This window comes from Schistocerca cancellata, chromosome 2, assembly GCF_023864275.1.
Source record: "Schistocerca cancellata isolate TAMUIC-IGC-003103 chromosome 2, iqSchCanc2.1, whole genome shotgun sequence".
Classification (NCBI taxonomy): domain Eukaryota; kingdom Metazoa; phylum Arthropoda; class Insecta; order Orthoptera; family Acrididae; genus Schistocerca; species Schistocerca cancellata.
Window position 1 is genome coordinate 241,107,784 of NC_064627.1, and position 16,875 is coordinate 241,124,658.

Consider the following 16,875-nt stretch of genomic DNA (forward strand, 5'->3'; position numbering starts at 1 on the left):
GCAAATAGTATGATTGACATACTTTGACCTTGTATTTTAATCACACTCTTTAAACTTTCTTTTCTTTCCTTCATTGCTTCAGTAGTGTTCATCATTGGAAAGTAGGGCGAAATATTACATACCTGTCTCACATCCTTTTTAATTCGAGCACTGCGTTCTTGGTCGTCCATTCTTATTATTCCCACTTGACTCTTGTAAATATAGTACTTTACACATCTATTTCCTGTGGCTTACCCCTGCTTTTCACAGAATTTCGAACATCTTGAATCATTTTATATTTCAAAGGCTTCTTCGAGGTCGACAAATCCTATGAACGTATCTGTATTTTTCTTTAGTCTATGTTCTATTGTCAACCACAGCGTCAGAATTGCTTCTCTGGTGCCTTTACCTTTCCTAAAGACGAACTGATTGTCATCTAAAATATCCTCAATTTTCTTTTCCATTCTTCTGTTTATTATCCTTGTCAGCAACTTGGATGCATGAGCTGCTAAACTGATTTTGCGATAATTCTCGCACTTGTCAGCTCATGAAGTCTTCAGAATTGTGTGGATGATATTATTCCGAAAGTAAGATGGTATGTCGCCAGATTCATACATACTACACACCAACGTGAACAGTCGTTTTGGTGCCACTTCCCCCAATGCTTTTAGAAATTCCGATGGAATGTTATCTACCCCTTCTGCCTTATCTGATCTTATGTCCGCCAAAGCTCTTTTAATTTCTAATTCTAATGCTGGATACCCTGTATCTTCTAAATCGACGTCTGTTTCTTCTACTATAACATCAGACAAATCCTCGCCCCCTTTCCACGTATCCGCTCTCTCCTCTGTATTTAACAGCGCAGTTCGCTTTGCGCTCTTAATGTTAGTACACTTACTTTTAATTTCACCGAAGGTTGTTTTGACTTTCCTATAAGCTAAGGCTGTTCTCCCGACACCCAATTCTTTTTCGATTTCTTCGTAGTTTTCCTGCAGCCATTTCGTCCTAGCTTTCCTGCACTTCCTATGTATTTCACTTCTCAGAGACTTGTATTTCTGTATTCCTGAATTTCTCCGAACATTTTTGTACTTCCTTCTTTCATTGATGAGGCTAAGTATTTCTTCTGTTACCCATGATTTCTTCGCAGTTACCTTCTTTTTTTATGTACGTTTCTTTTCTTTCCAATTTCTCTGACTTACATTTTTAGAGATGTCCAATCCTCTTCAACTATACTGCCTGCTGAGCTATTTCTTATTGCTATATCTATAGCCTTAGAGACCGTCCGGCGTAACTCGTAAATCCTTAATACTTCTGTATGCCATTTACTCGCGTATCGATTATTCCTGACTATTGTCTTAAATTTCAGTCTACTCTTCATGACCACTATATTGTGATCAGAATCTATATCTGCTCCAGGGTACGCCTTATAATCCAGTATCTGATTTCGGAATCTCTACTAGACCATGATGTAATCTAACTTAAATATTCCTGTATCACCCGGGCTTTTCCAAGACTACCTCATCCTTTTGTCTTAACAGAATAATCGCTATGATAGCTGAAATTTGTTGCAGAAGCTAATTAATCTTTCTCCTCTCTTATTCCAAGTACCAATCAAGTAATCTCCCGTAACCTTTTTCTTTACTCTTTCCTTACAACCACATTCAAACCCCCTATGACCATTACCTTTTCATCTCCTTTTACGTATTGATTTACCAGTTCAATGTACCCATATACTTTCTCTACCTCTTCATCTTCGTCTTGCGACGTCAGCAAATATACCTGGACTATCGTTGACGGTGTTGGTTGGCTATCGATTCTGATAAGAACAACCCTTTCACTGAACTGTTCACAATAACACATACTCTGTCCTATCTTTCTGTTCATAACGAGTCCTACTCCCGTTTACCATTTTCTGCTGCTGTTGATATTACCCTACACTTTTCCGACCAGAAACCCATTCTATTTCACTTCACTGGCACCTACTATATCTAGACTGAGTATTTGCAGTTCCCTTTTCAGATTTTCTAGCTTCCATATCACAGTCAAGCTTCTGACAGTTCATGCTCCGACTCGTAGAACGTTATGCTTTCCTTGGTTACTCAGTCTTTCTCTCATGGTCACCTCCCCTTGGCAGTCCCCTCCCGGAGATCCAAATGGGGGGATTCTGGAATCTTTTTCAATTACAGGCCATATGTCCTGTGGGTACACGTTATGTGTCTTTAATGCATCCTGATGCTGTTGACCATTGCTTATGCATTTAGGGGCAGTTTCCCATCCCTAGGACAGGAGAGTGCCCAAAAACCTTTCCCCCGTCCTCTGCCCTGTTTGACGAGGCCGTTGGCAGAAAGAGGGTGACTTCGTACGTCGGAAGTCTTCGGCTGACAACGCTGTTTATCGACTTAGAACTTTGTAGTAGTTTTTCGGTGCTAAGGTAAATATTAAACGTTAACATTTAATTTCTTTACTTTGAGAGCAATTTATTGGGGTTCAGTAGTCGTCATCTTAAATATATTAGTTCATTTACCTCGAAAATAACGTTTTGTAGAAGAGTTAAGGATATGGCGCAAATGGCAATGTTTCGTTATCTATCATGAGCTCGAATGATTATATATATTAAGTAGCTATCCTTTTTCTCCCGTCGTTACATATGCTTTTTATTTTTATATTTATTGTGCACTTGTATTTTCCCTGCGAGGTTTGTACATATGTAAATACATGTCCTGGCGTTTTGCCTGTAACGTTGTAATTTTACTTTATGTAATTGCCTAGATTTCCTGCAAACTGATTAGACCTTTTTACTTATGCATTTCTGGATACCAAATTACGCATCAATTGTAATTCGTTTTATTGTACAACGAGTTTTCACTCGCTGAATGTATATAATTATACATTGACTTCACCTTACGTTGATAATATTCACCAAACTCCTAGAGTCTGATGTATATCTGTTAGAAATGAAGTGGCTCATGTAACGAATATAACAGAAAATTATTTGTCAATAAACACTATTATATTAATGAATTGTATCAATAATTCTGTACAACAAGACATAAGATTTCCGTAAGCACCTTATGGTAGTGTCACCTACCAGTCTTCTTTACCTAACACTTTGGTTTGTAAAATTAGTTTGCACGCAGACATCCTCACGTAAGGCAGACCATATGTTTTGTATGAGTGTTTGACAAATCCAGTTTGGTTTTTACACACAAATGAATGGCATAAATTTTGAAAGGTTCCAGGTTTCTCTTTTTACGACGTGCATTTTATGTAATAGTCCAACTGTCTTTTCAAAGTGTTCAAAATGGTTCAAATGGCTCTGAGCACTATGGGACTTAACTTCTGAGGTCATCTGTCCCCTAGAACTTAGAACTACTTAAACCTAACAAACCTAATGACGTCACACACATCCATGCCCGAGGTAGGATTCGAACCTGCGACCGTAGCATTTGCACGGTTCCGGACTTAAGCGTCGAGTACCGCTCGGCCACGGCGGCCGACTTTCAGAGTGTGTTGGCTTCTTCCGTTTTTAGGATGTGTACGTCGTGTAATTTTACCAATGGTTTTATCACTGATGCCGTTCCACGTATTTCTCTTGTAGAGCCTTTGAAAATAGCATAAGCCGGATTCATAAGTTAAAAAATAATTAGTAAATAATGTGGCTAGGACTAATGCGCTATTTCAGTTGGGATAAATATCATAAAGCCTTTGTATCCTCCACTACGGTCAGCTGGTTGTAGTAACCGATTCCCTGGATGGGATGGAGCTAACGTCCGAGCCGGTGCCAATCATGCTCGTTCGCGGAAAGATCTTGGGAGCTTGCTGAGTATGAGAGCACCTCAGCATCACGCAGGCAGTTCATAGAGACATGTTTCATGTTTGGACGGGCGTTGGCCTAAAGAGAAATGGTACCAAGATATGTCCGCTTCGTAGGTAACACATGAGGACGCAGTACATCAGCGACGCACTTCTGTACTGTCAGAGATCCCTAAATCAACAGACGTCGTGAGCTTAAGTCAAATCCAATGGCTACCCACACCATGACGCCTGGAATAACACTACTGTGTCACTGCAAAACATTTGAAGAATGAGACATTTTCCCAAGTGTCCGCCTCCTTAGCTGCGTGATCACGTGTTTGCCTACCATGCATCGGGCCCGGCTTTGGTTTTCTGCCAGGTTGGAGATTTTCCCCGTTCGTGGACTGTGTGTTGTGTTGTCCTTGTCATCATTTTATCTTCACCTAGTCGCCCAATGTGGCCTCACCTGAAACAAGACCAGCAACCCGGCGGCCGAAATTCCCCGGGTGGGGCCTCCCGGCCAACAATGCCACACGAATATTTCATTTCATTTCTTCCCAAGTCAATGCCTTACTCGCTGACGATGTTCATCTTGGATAGCGCAGAAACGCGATTCATCGCTGAACAGATTCGAAGGACTTCATGTTTCTACTGACGGCAGCACACCAGGGACAGGCACTTGTGATATGAGGTAAAATGGGAACCTCGTCCGCCAACGGTAGCTGAATGGTCAGCGTAACAAATTGTCAATCTTCTGCACCCGGGATCGAGTCCCGGCTGTGTCGGGGAATTCTCTCCGCCCAGGGATTGGGTGTTGTGCTGTCCTCATCATTATCCAATCATCCTCATCGACTGCAGGTCGCCGAAGTGGTGTCAAATTGAAAGACCGGCACCGGGCGAATGGCCTGCCCGAAGGAGTTTCCTAACCATACGATTAAATAAATTAAATAAATGGGAACCTTCACATGGTCGATAATTTCCTAGTCTCACTGGTGCTAGTCTCTAACCAATGGTGTGCTGGATGACACAGAATGTTGCAAGGAGTCCATTACTTGTTTACGGATTAATGGCGCAAATCTGAAGGGGCCAGAATATAGCGATGCTTCCTTGTAGTGGTCAGATGTGATCTGCCGAAATCTTGACAAAGAGTCTGCCTGCCCTAGTCCTATAAAATCTGTCAAGTACCGTTAACGCTACGTCACACTAGTACACGGGACCTCCGTGTCCTTGACAGTGGTCACCCAAGATCTGACGCTGTTCATGCCCGTTATATATACACTCCTGGAAATGGAAAAAAGAACACATTGACACCGGTGTGTCAGACCCACCATACTTACTCCGGACACTGCGAGAGGGCTGTACAAGCAATGATCACACGCACGGCACAGCGGACACACCAGGAACCGCGGTGTTGGCCGTCGAATGGCGCTAGCTGCGCAGCATTTGTGCACCGCCGCCGTCAGTGTCAGCCAGTTTGCCGTGGCATACGGAGCTCCATCGCAGTCTTTAACACTGGTAGCATGCCGCGACAGCGTGGACGTGAACCGTATGTGCAGTTGACGGACTTTGAGCGAGGGCGTATAGTGGGCATGCGGGAGGCCGGGTGGACGTACCGCCGAATTGCTCAACACGTGGGGCGTGAGGTCTCCACAGTACATCGATGTTGTCGCCAGTGGTCGGCGGAAGGTGCACGTGCCCGTCGACCTGGGACCGGACCGCAGCGACGCACGGATGCACGCCAAGGCCGTAGGATCCTACGCAGTGCTGCAGGGGACCACACCACCACTTCCCAGCAAATTAGGGACACTGTTGCTCCTGGGGTATCGGCGAGGACCATTCGCAACCGTCTCCATGAAGCTGGCCTACGGTCCCGCACACAGTTAGGCCGTCTTCCGCTCACGCCCCAACATCGTGCAGCCCGCCTCCAGTAGCGTCGCGACAGGCGTGAATGGAGGGACGAATGGAGACATGTCGTCTTCAGCGATGAGAGTCGCTTCTGCCTTGGTGCCGATGATGGTCGTATGCGTGTTTGGCGCCGTGCAGGTGAGCGCCACAATCAGGACTGCATACGACCGAGGCACACAGGTCCAACACCCGGCATCATGGTGTGGGGAGCGATCTCCTACACTGGCCATACACCACTGGTGATCGTCGAGGACACTGAATAGTGCACGGTACATCCAAACCGTCATCGAACCCATCGTTCTACCATTCCTAGACCGGCAAGGGAACTTGCTGTTCCAACAGGACAATGCACGTCCGCATGTATCCCGTGCCACCCAACGTGCTCTAGAAGGTGTAAGTCAACTACCCTGGCCAGCAAGATCTACGGATCTGTCCCCCATTGAGCATGTTTGGGACTGGATGAAGCGTCGTCTCACGCGGTCTGCACGTCCAGCACGAACGCTGGTCCAACTGAGGCGCCAGGTGGAAATGGCATGGCAAGCCGTTCCACAGCACTACATCCAGCATCCCTACGATATTGAAATAAGAACACTGTGAATTCATTGTCCCAGGAAGGGGAAACTTTATTGACACATTCCTGGGGTCAGATACATCATATGATCACACTGACAGAACCACAGGCACATAGACACAGGCAACAGAGCATGCACAATGTCGGCACTAGTACAGTGTATATCCACCTTTCGCAGCAATGCAGGCTGCTATTATCCCATGGAGACGATCGTAGAGATGCTGGATGTAGTCCTGTGGAACGGCTTGCCATGCCATTTCCACCTGGCGCCTCAGTTGGACCAGCGTTCGTGCTGGACGTGCAGACCGCGTGAGACGACGCTTCATCCAGTCCCAAACATGCTCAATGGGGGACAGATCCGGAGATCTTGCTGGCCAGGGTAGCTGGCTTACACCTTCTAGAGCACGTTGGGTGGCACGGGATACATGCGGACGTGCATTGTCCTGTTGGAACAGCAAGTTCCCTTGCCGGTCTAGGAATGGTAGAACGATGGGTTCGATGACGGTTTGGATGTACCGTGCACTATTCAGTGTCCCCTCGACGATCACCAGTGGTGTACGGCCAGTGTAGGAGATCGCTCCCCACACCATGATGCCGGGTGTTGGCCCTGTGTGCCTCGGTCGTATGCAGTCCTGATTGTGGCGCTCACCTGCACGGCGCCAAACACGCATACGACCATCATTGGCACCAAGGCAGAAGCGACTCTCATCGCTGAAGACGACACGTCCCCATTCGTCCCTCCATTCACGCCTGTCGCGACACCACTGGAGGCGGGCTGCACGATGTTGGGGTGTGAGCGGAAGACGGCCTAAAGGTGTGCGGGACCGTAGGCCAGCTTCATGGAGACGGTTGCGAATGGTCCTCGCCGATACCCCAGGAGCAACAGTGTCCCTAATTTGCTGGGAAGTGGCGGTGCGGTCCCCTACGGCACTGCGTAGGATCCTACGGTCTTGGCGTGCATCCGTGCGTCGCTGCGGTCCGGTCCCAGGTCGACGGGCACGTGCACCTTCCGCCGACCACTGGCGACAACATCGATGTACTGTGGAGACCTCACGCCCCACGTGTTGAGCAATTCGGCGGTACGTCCACCCGGCCTCCCGCATGCCCACTATACGCCCTCGCTCAAAGTCCGTCAACTGCACATACGGTTCACGTCCACGCTGTCGCGGCATTATACCAGTGTTAAAGACTGCGATGGAGCTCCGTATGCCATGGCAAACTGGCTGACACTGACAGTTGCGGTGCACAAATGCTGCGCAGCTAGCGCCATTCGACGGCCAACACCGCGGTTCCTGGTGTGTCCGCTGTGCCGTGCGTGTGATCATTGCTTGTACAGCCCTCTCGCAGTTTCCGGAGCAAGTATGGTGGGTCTGACACACCGGTGTCAATGTGTTCTTTTTTCCATTTCCAGGAGTGTATATATATATATATATATATATATATATATATATATATATATATATATATATATATATATATATAATGCTGTCAGGCCTGGTAACAACAATAAAAACGAACGACACCATATAATTCTTATGGCCATTCTAACCGTAATCGTAAATCGCAACTGTAAACATTTACACACCCGAGAATGGGGTGCAAGTCTACGACATTATAAGAACGTTGACATCCGACCTTGTCATTGACGTCTGACCGTGTCACCTGATTGCTTCGCTTTCTTGGTCAGGCAATGTGTATAAAGCTAAAGGCGGTTCCGTAACGTAGCTGTTTTCAGCCAAGTTTTTATTTTATTTTACACGTCTAGTTCCACAGGACCAAACTGAGGAACAATTCTCCAAGTTCATGGAACGTGTCAGTGCATGAAATCACAATGTAAAAGTAATAACAGATCAAATGAAATTTTTATGAACCCAAAACAGGGAAACAACAAGTTTAAGTAAAGGCAGTTAACAATGTAACAAAGGAATCGGTTAATTTTTCAAAGAAGTTGACCGAACAGAAAGAGTGACCCATGAGTTAACTCTGCAGTTGCTATTTGAAAGCGCGTGGATTACTTCTAAGATTTTTGAATTCTTGTGGTAGCTTATTGATAATGAATGCAGCAGTATACTGCACACCTATCTGCACAGGAGTCAAGAAAGTGCGATCCAAATGCAGATGGGATATCTGCCTAGTATTAACTGACTGAAAGCTCCTTATTCTTCGGAATAATCTAATACTCTTAACAAGAAATGACAGTAAGGAATATATGTATTAAGATGTCAATGTCAGAATACCCAAACAAGTGAACAGGGGTCGACAAGAGGTTCGCGAACTTTACACCACTTATTGCCCGACCTGCCCGTTTCTGAGCCAAAAATATCCTTTGAGAATGGGAAGAGTTAGCCCAAACTATAATACCATATGACACAAGCGAATGAAAATAAGCAAAGTGGAGTAATTTTCATGTCGAACGATCACTTACTTCAGATACCATTCGAGTAGTAAAAGTAGCAGTATTAAGTCTTTCAACAAAAACCTGAATGTGTGATTTCCACGACAGTTTACCAACTATCTGAACCCCTACAAATTTTAACTCTTCAGTTTCACGAATCACATGCCCAGACTGCGAAATTAAAACGTCGGGTTTCTCTAAAGTGTGTGTTAGAAACTGTAAGAACTGAGTCTTACTGTGGTTTAGTGTTAGTTTATTTTCAACAGGCCATTAATGTCTGTCATGATTTGCACTATATGAAACTGATCCAGTGTTGCACACAACATCTTTTATTAAAAAGATAGTGTCATCAGCAAACAGAAATATTTTAGAATTACCTGTAGAACTAGCGGGCATATCATTTACATAAACATGCAACAGAAGTTGTCCCAACACCGATGCCTGGGACGCCACCCATTTGACTGTGTCCCACTCAGAGTCCATATCACAGCCATTCTCAACATTGTGAATAATGACGTTATGCTGCCGTTTGTTAAAGTAAGAGGTGAACCAATTGTGAGCTACTCATCGTGTTCCATAATGGTGCCACTTCTGAAGGGAATATTTTGTGATCAACACAATCAAACGCCTTAGTTAAATCAAAAAAGATGCTTAGCGTCCGAAATCTTTTCTTTAATCCATCCAGTAAGTCACAGATAAAAGAGACTATAGCATTTTCAGTTGTTAAACCACTTCTAAAGCCGTACTGTACATCTGACAGCAAATTATGTGATATGAAATGATCAGTTACCCCTTTATATACAGCCTTTTAAATAACTTTAGCAACCACTGAGGGCATAGAATTAGGTCTAAAGTTGTCTACATTACCCCATTCTCCCTTTTCATAAAGCGACTTTACTACTGAATACTACTGACAAGGGAACCTCCCCATCGCACCCCCCTCAGATTTAGTTATAAGTTATCACAGTGGATAGGCCTTGAAAAACTGAACACAGATCAATGGAGAAAACAGGAAGAAGTTGTGTGGAACTATGAAAAAAATAAGCAAAATATACAAACTGAGTAGTCCTTGCGGAAGATAGGCGACATCAACGATAGCGTGAGCTCAGGAGCGTGGTGGTTCTGTGGTTAGTGTGAGCAGCTGCGGACCGAGAGGTCCTTGGTTCAGGTCTTCCCTCGAGTAAAAAGTTTATTTTCGCGAAGTTATCATCCGTCCGTTCGTTCATTGACGTCTCTGTTCACTGTAATAAGTTTAGTGTCTGTGTTTTGCGACCGAATCGCAAAACCATGCGATTAGTAGACGAAAGGATGTGCCTCTCCAATGGGAACCGAAAATATTTGATCGCAAGGTCAACCGACTACACCATAGGAAAACACGTCTGATATATTCTATACCACACTGGTGACGGCATGTGCGTCACATGACAGGAACATGTTGTCGACCCACCTAACTTGTACACTTGGCGAATGGGTAAAAAGAGTCTTCTACCTTGCCCGATTTAGGTTTTCTTGTGGATGTGATAATCACTCCCAAAAAAGTGATGAAAACATAAGAGTTTGTCACATAAACTGCAACAAATGAATGCAACAGTTTCACAGTCGCACAGTTTTCCCTGTGCTCTGTCAAAACGTATGTTTTTAACGTTTTTGCGCTTTAGTCGAGTGACGTCGTGTGTTTCGATGTTTGTTTAGGTGTAGCGTCCCCATACTACGGCGCAGTTACCTCGCATCGGACGGACGGATAATAATTGTCTGAAAATAAGAAATTAGACTTTTCACTCGAGGGAAGACTTGAACCAAGGACTTCTCGTTCCGCAGCTGCTCACACTAACCACGGAACCATGGCGCTTCCGAGCTCATACTATCCTTGATGTTGCATATCTTGCTCATGGACTACACAATTGGTATATTTTGCTTATTTTTTCATAGTTCCACACAATTTCTTCCTGTTTTCTCGATCGATTTGTGTTCAGTTTTTCAAGGCCTATCCACTGTGCCAACTTAGAAGTAAATCTGATGGGGGTGCGATGGGGAGGTTCCCTTGTGAGTACATTACTGAAAGTGTACAAGTACGCTGCACTTTGTGGCTTCGCTCCACATGCAGTTTCCAGCGAAGATTTCGCTACATATGATTTGATTAATAGTCAATGAATCGATTGATGTGAACGTTGTGGTGTAGTTCGGAGGTGCTATCAACCGTGATTGGCAGTGCGAACGTGGAGGGACGTTGTCAATAATTCTCTAACTAGCCGATATCATCTTGTAACCCACTTAACTGAAGCCGTGTGTGTACACACTGCTCCCGAGAGAAGCACTTACGGAATTATTGAAGCATCACTTAATATGCGTTAGCGGGTAATGGGACAGTATAATTACACACCAGCAATTTTACAAATGGAGATCACGATGATGTCAACGACGCTTGCAATCAAATACAAATGGATGGGGTAATTCCTTTTTGAGGGATATATCTCTCATTTCATGTTACTCGTTTTGTTCGAATGAGTACGTGAAAAGGTTTCGGTAGTGCAGCACACTTAATCGATAATTCCACCTTAAAGAGAACGTTGACACACAATTTTCATGGCTTTGGCTCTGTTTCTTCTAAAAATCTCTATATATCCACTGTGTTTCTTCTTCCTCTCTTGTGTCCATTTCTTTCCCTTTCCATTTCTTCCCATTTCTAGCGTTTGCTGAACTTTCTGTTTATTGATTTTCTTTCAATACGTTTCCTGTCTGACTTCTGTGGAGATGTTTAGTTTCTTGAGGTTTCATTCACACAGTTGGTTATCACTTCATGTTGCTTCTCTATGTTAAAAATTTTCAGGGTGAGCGCGTCTTCGTTGATTTGATGTATGTGTCCGTAGAACACTGATGTGCTTTTCCTGACATTGCCTGTAATCGTCTCTGTTTTTTATAGAAGTTCTTTCATCCGTATCATGAAGATCCACTCTTTCTGAACCAGTTTATAGAAACCAGTTCATAGCTCTTTCTCAGTACTTTCCTCTCTTGTTTTTTTATCTCTTTGATTTTCGCTACAGTCTGGAACCGCGCGGCCGCTACGGTCGCAGGTTCGAATCCTGCCTCGGGCATGGATGTGTGTGATGTCCTTAGGTTAGTTAGGTTTAAGTCGTTCTAAGTTCTAGGGGACTGATGACCTAAGATGTTAAGTCCCATAGTGCTCAGAGCCATTTGAACCATTTTTTTGATTTTCGTTCTTGCCTTAATTACTATTGCTTCTTAGACGTGTAATGCCTCTCATCTGGCTGTTGTATTATAGTTTCTTAACGTATCATTGGCAAAGACTCCTCTTTCGTAGTAGAGATTCCATCTAATTCCGTAGGCCTTTTGTGTCTTTGTGATCCTTTCTTCATTGTATGTTGAATTAAGTCCTGTTTTCTATGTTCAGATGACTTCCACTCCACCTTCTTTTTAATTTTATACACTTTTAGAAGGTAACCGCGCCCTTAATGCACTTTAACCATTGCAAATCGATGTAATAGCGTTTTCAGAGCTGTTTAGTAAATCGCGCTGTGTGACTAATTGCAAACAGGACAGTGCGGTTTCTGCGCCTTGTTCAGTCTATCGACAAGCCTCGATAGGCCGTTTCAAGCTTAGACTGTGCATGTACGGTGCTATTGGAAATTGCCTGCCAATCTGGCCTACACCTTAGTGACGTTTTCGAACATTCATCCGCTATCGTGTGGCTCAAAACAGCAAAGGTACGTCTCACAGTAGTCACGTCTAGTCAACAACACCGGCTGCTGTACACTACCTAAAAATTATGGCTCCTAGGGACACTGAGGGCTATACAGCAGAACTGCACGCTCCATTTTTGCAGCGAACTGTGAGGTCTGTACCGATCCATACACGATGCAACCTCTCCACACAACAAACTGGACCTCCACGCATCAATTACGAACATCAGCAGGACCGTGTCTGTGAAGAAGGTGGCCCGTGGAACACGTGGAATGGATTAAAGTGATAGTCTAAATAGTAGCTACTTGCCATCACCAACTTCATATATTTTATAGGAGAGCTCGTATCAGAACAACAGCAGAAATGAGAGCCAAAATGTAACACCTTTCTTAATAACTTTCCCTATTAAAAAACGTTTGAAAACTTGTAGGCACACTTCTTCACCATGGAGTATGTAATCAAGAAACACGGAGGCCGTTGATGTCTGTGTAAACAGGGATGATACTCCCAGCGAAGCATCCGACACACACACACACACACTTCTAAGCAGAAACTACTGAAATGTCAACATTTATATTTCCAAAAACATGTATTTATCCGCACACAGTAACTTCAAGAGATCGTTGTACAGTATCCATAGCCTATAACAATCCTGCACTGGGGCTAAGCCCAATTGGCGTAAGCACTGTCGAGGTGGTATCGTGTCTTGCGCAGTGATAGTAACCTCCGTAGTGCTTGTTTCACGTGATCCGTGACATGAAAGCCAGTTCCGCTTTGGTAGAGACCTCCGCTGCAGTCCGCTAGATTTACCTGTATCACTCGCTTCGCCCGACGATTAGGCAGACCTATGTAGCTTGTGTTGTTTGAGGGAAGTCTAGATTGCAGGAGTTGCGATACTTGGTCGTAAGTTTCCGTTCTCTTAAATTAAATATGTTCTTCTTGCCTGTGTGTATAACTGTTCACAGGATTCGAGCTGAGACCCGGTTAATATTTTTAGATATTATAGTGTATTAAAATATTGTGTATTTGAGGGGATTGGAAGGGCACTATCATTTTTGAGCCATCTAAATCCCTTATTGCTTGTCTACATTCAAATTCAGTATTAAAAATTTCAGTAATATCTGATATCTATCACTTCCGCTGATACGAGTCGGAAAACGAATGACAAATTTTCCTCAACATTTCAGCCAAAGGCCGAATCTACATTTGATGAGTTTCCAAACGGTGCTTAAATGTTGTTCCACTCGGATTCATGTTATACTTATGTCTGCTGTATACTGTTTATGGATGACTTGGCACAGTGAGACACAAATGAGGTGGAGAAAGGTGCTCCTCAAGAAAAGGTTCTCGCTGCTATACGAACCCGGCAAACTCTATGTACGGAAGTATTCAGAACACCGGAGATTCCGGTGATTTACTATTCACTGATCACTGGTCCGAGCTTTTCATGTGGTCTGTACAAATTAATTTTGGTCAGACTGAAAGGAGGTTTATGTAACACTACATGTCCATCGGAAAGGTTACGTTTAAACAACAGAATCGGCACAATAAATAAGATGATATTTATTGTACTTTATGCTTCTCCGTCCTCTGGCAGTTGCGGCTTTGACGAGTAATGTGACGTCCTCAGGCCTGGGTTCCAATCCGATTACTGCTTAAATTTTGATTGAAGATCATCAACAATGGCGGCCCGCATAAGATGTGCCTCTCATACTGTCGACGGCCTTGTCAAGGAGGGGGAGGAGCGGACTGAGATTCAGGGCACCCTCTTGCCCTCCGGGCTGTAAACTGCCACAAAGGGAGGAAGAATCCACAGTGATCAATGGAATGAAATGCAGAAGGCAATGGAACCCTCTGCATTAAAGACACATAATGCGTACGCATAGGACGTATAGTCGACAGTTGATAAAGAATCATGATCATCTCTCCCTTAGCAAAAGATTCCAGACTGTTCCCTCCAGTTAGATCTCCTTGAGGGTACTGCCTGTCAGGGGTGGCGACCCCCCAAAAACGATTGATTAATCAACGAAAGGACAAAGTTCTACGAGTCGGGGCGTTGAATGTCAGCAGTTTTAACTTGGTAGGGAAGCTAGAAAATCTGAAAAGAAATGTTAATACTACAAAATTGTTAAGGCTTTCGTGGCCACTTGTTGACAAACTGCCTATTGGCTTCTGTCTCGGGTTCTTCGACCGACGTTCATCTAATTATTTTTCTGACGTTTCGCCAGCACGAGTGGCTGGCATTGTCAAAGCTTCACCACCGGCAATGGAGGTTGAAGCTTTGACAATGCCAGCCACTCGTGCTGGCGAAACGTCAGAAAAATCATTAGATGAACGTCGGCCGAAGAACCCGAGACAGAAGCCAATAGGCAGTTTGTCAATGTTAATACTGTATCTACATGGAGGATAGCGAAGTGAAATGGGAAGAAGGTTTCTTGTCAGTTGAGTATGTTGTTAGAGTACATTTATTTATTTATATTTTATTTAACCTGATCAGATTAGGGCCATCAGGCCCTCTCTTACATCGGACCAGTGTTCCACACATGCAGCATTTCACACATCAGAGTTACATCATGACAATACTTTAAATAAGAAAATTAGATTACTCTAGTCACAATATGAATAAAGAATAATGACTAAGACCTAATTAAGTAAGTACTGGCATTATTTTTACGACAGGTGCTATACATACAAATTATGATAAAAGTAATAATAGTAACAGCAAAAAAATTTAACTATTAATGATAAACATGAGAAAAATTGGCAATAGTAATGAAGATTTGTGCAGATGTACATTAATATCTTGGTGTGTAAAGTAGATGTTTACAGTATAGCGAGTTTTGGGGGAGGGAGACTTAAGGAGGGGGAAAGAGGGAAGTAATGAGGTGAAGTGCATTTGTGTACAAAGGAAAGCGTTACTGTTGCTTAAGTAGATACGTCATTAACTGTTTTTTGAAGCTGGACATGTTTTTAAGTTCTCTAACATACCGAGGGAGGTTATTCCAGAGTCGGGTTCCCCCTACTGTAAAGGACTTGGAGAAGGCGACTGAGCGATGCAGTGGAAAAGAGAGGATTTTATTATGATGGGAACGTGTGTTTCTGTCATGTTGTTCAGACATAAGCGTTAAGGACGAGGAGAGATATGAGGGACAGTGTACATTTATAAGACAGTAAATGAGACAGAGTGTATGGAAATCTCTGCGTTTGTGGTGATAACAACAGCAGCGGAAAAAAGTATAACGGTATTAGGATTCGTTGTAAATAGGAGAGTAAATTATTGCGAACAGTTCAGTGATAGATTTGTTCTCATCAGAATCGACAGCAAACCAACACAGACAACAATAGTTCAGGTACATATGCCGACATCGCAACCTGAAGATGTAGAGAAAGTATATGAGGATATTGGTCGGTTAATTCAGTACAGACCTGGAGATGAAAATCTAAACGTCGTCGAGGACTGGAACGCGATTGTTGGGGAAGGAGCAGAAGAAAAGGTTACGGGAGAAAATGGGTTTGGTACTAGGAATGAATGTAGGGAGAGACTAGGTATCCTTAAAAAAGGCCAGGAGATACGGGAAGATAGCAGTAAGATTACATCATCATCAGGCAGAGATTCCCAAATAAGGTCCTGTAATGTAACATGTACCCAGGACAAATGTAAGGTCAGATCACAATTTACAATGATAAAGAGTAGGATGAAGTTTAAGAAACTAGTCAGGGAGAATCCATGCTGAAAGACGTGAGACAGGGAAACAGGGAAATAATTAAGAATGAAGAGAAACGCTTGAATTTCTCTGACACTATAGATGCTGCTATAATGAATAGCTCAGTAGGCAGTTCCTTTCAAGATGAATGGATATCTCTAAAATGGGTAATCGTTTTTGGAAAGAAAAACATAAATACAAGGAAGGTAACATCGAGGAATCCATGGGCAACAGGATAAATACTTCAGTTTATCGATGGAAAATGGAAGTGCAGAACTGTACACGAAAATTCAGGAATACAGAAATAAAAGACAATTAACAATGAAATAAATAGTAAGTGCAGGGAAGCTAAAGCTGCATGAACCATGTGAAGAAACAGTACACAATGACTGTCGGAATGACTGGCTCTGCATATTGAAAAGCCAAAGCAAACTTCAGCGAAATTAAAAGCGATGGAGGATAACATTAAGAGAGCAATGATAATTACACTGATAAATGCAGTGGAGAGAACGCCACACTTGGAAGGAGTACATCTACGAGGAGGTGGACTTGTCGGATGTCACGATGGAAGAAGAAACAGGAGCCGAGAGGGAAGAGATTGGGGATCCAGTAGTAGAATCAGAGTTTAAAACAGCTATGGCAGAAAACACAGACAACATTCCATTGGATTTCTAAAATCTGTGTGCGAAGTTGCAACAAAGCGACTATTCATGTTGGCGTGTTGAAGGTCTGAGACTGGCGATATACCACCAGACTTTCAGATAAACGTCATCTACACAATTCCGAAGTTAGCACTAGCCGACAAGTGCAGGAATTGCATCCAAGTT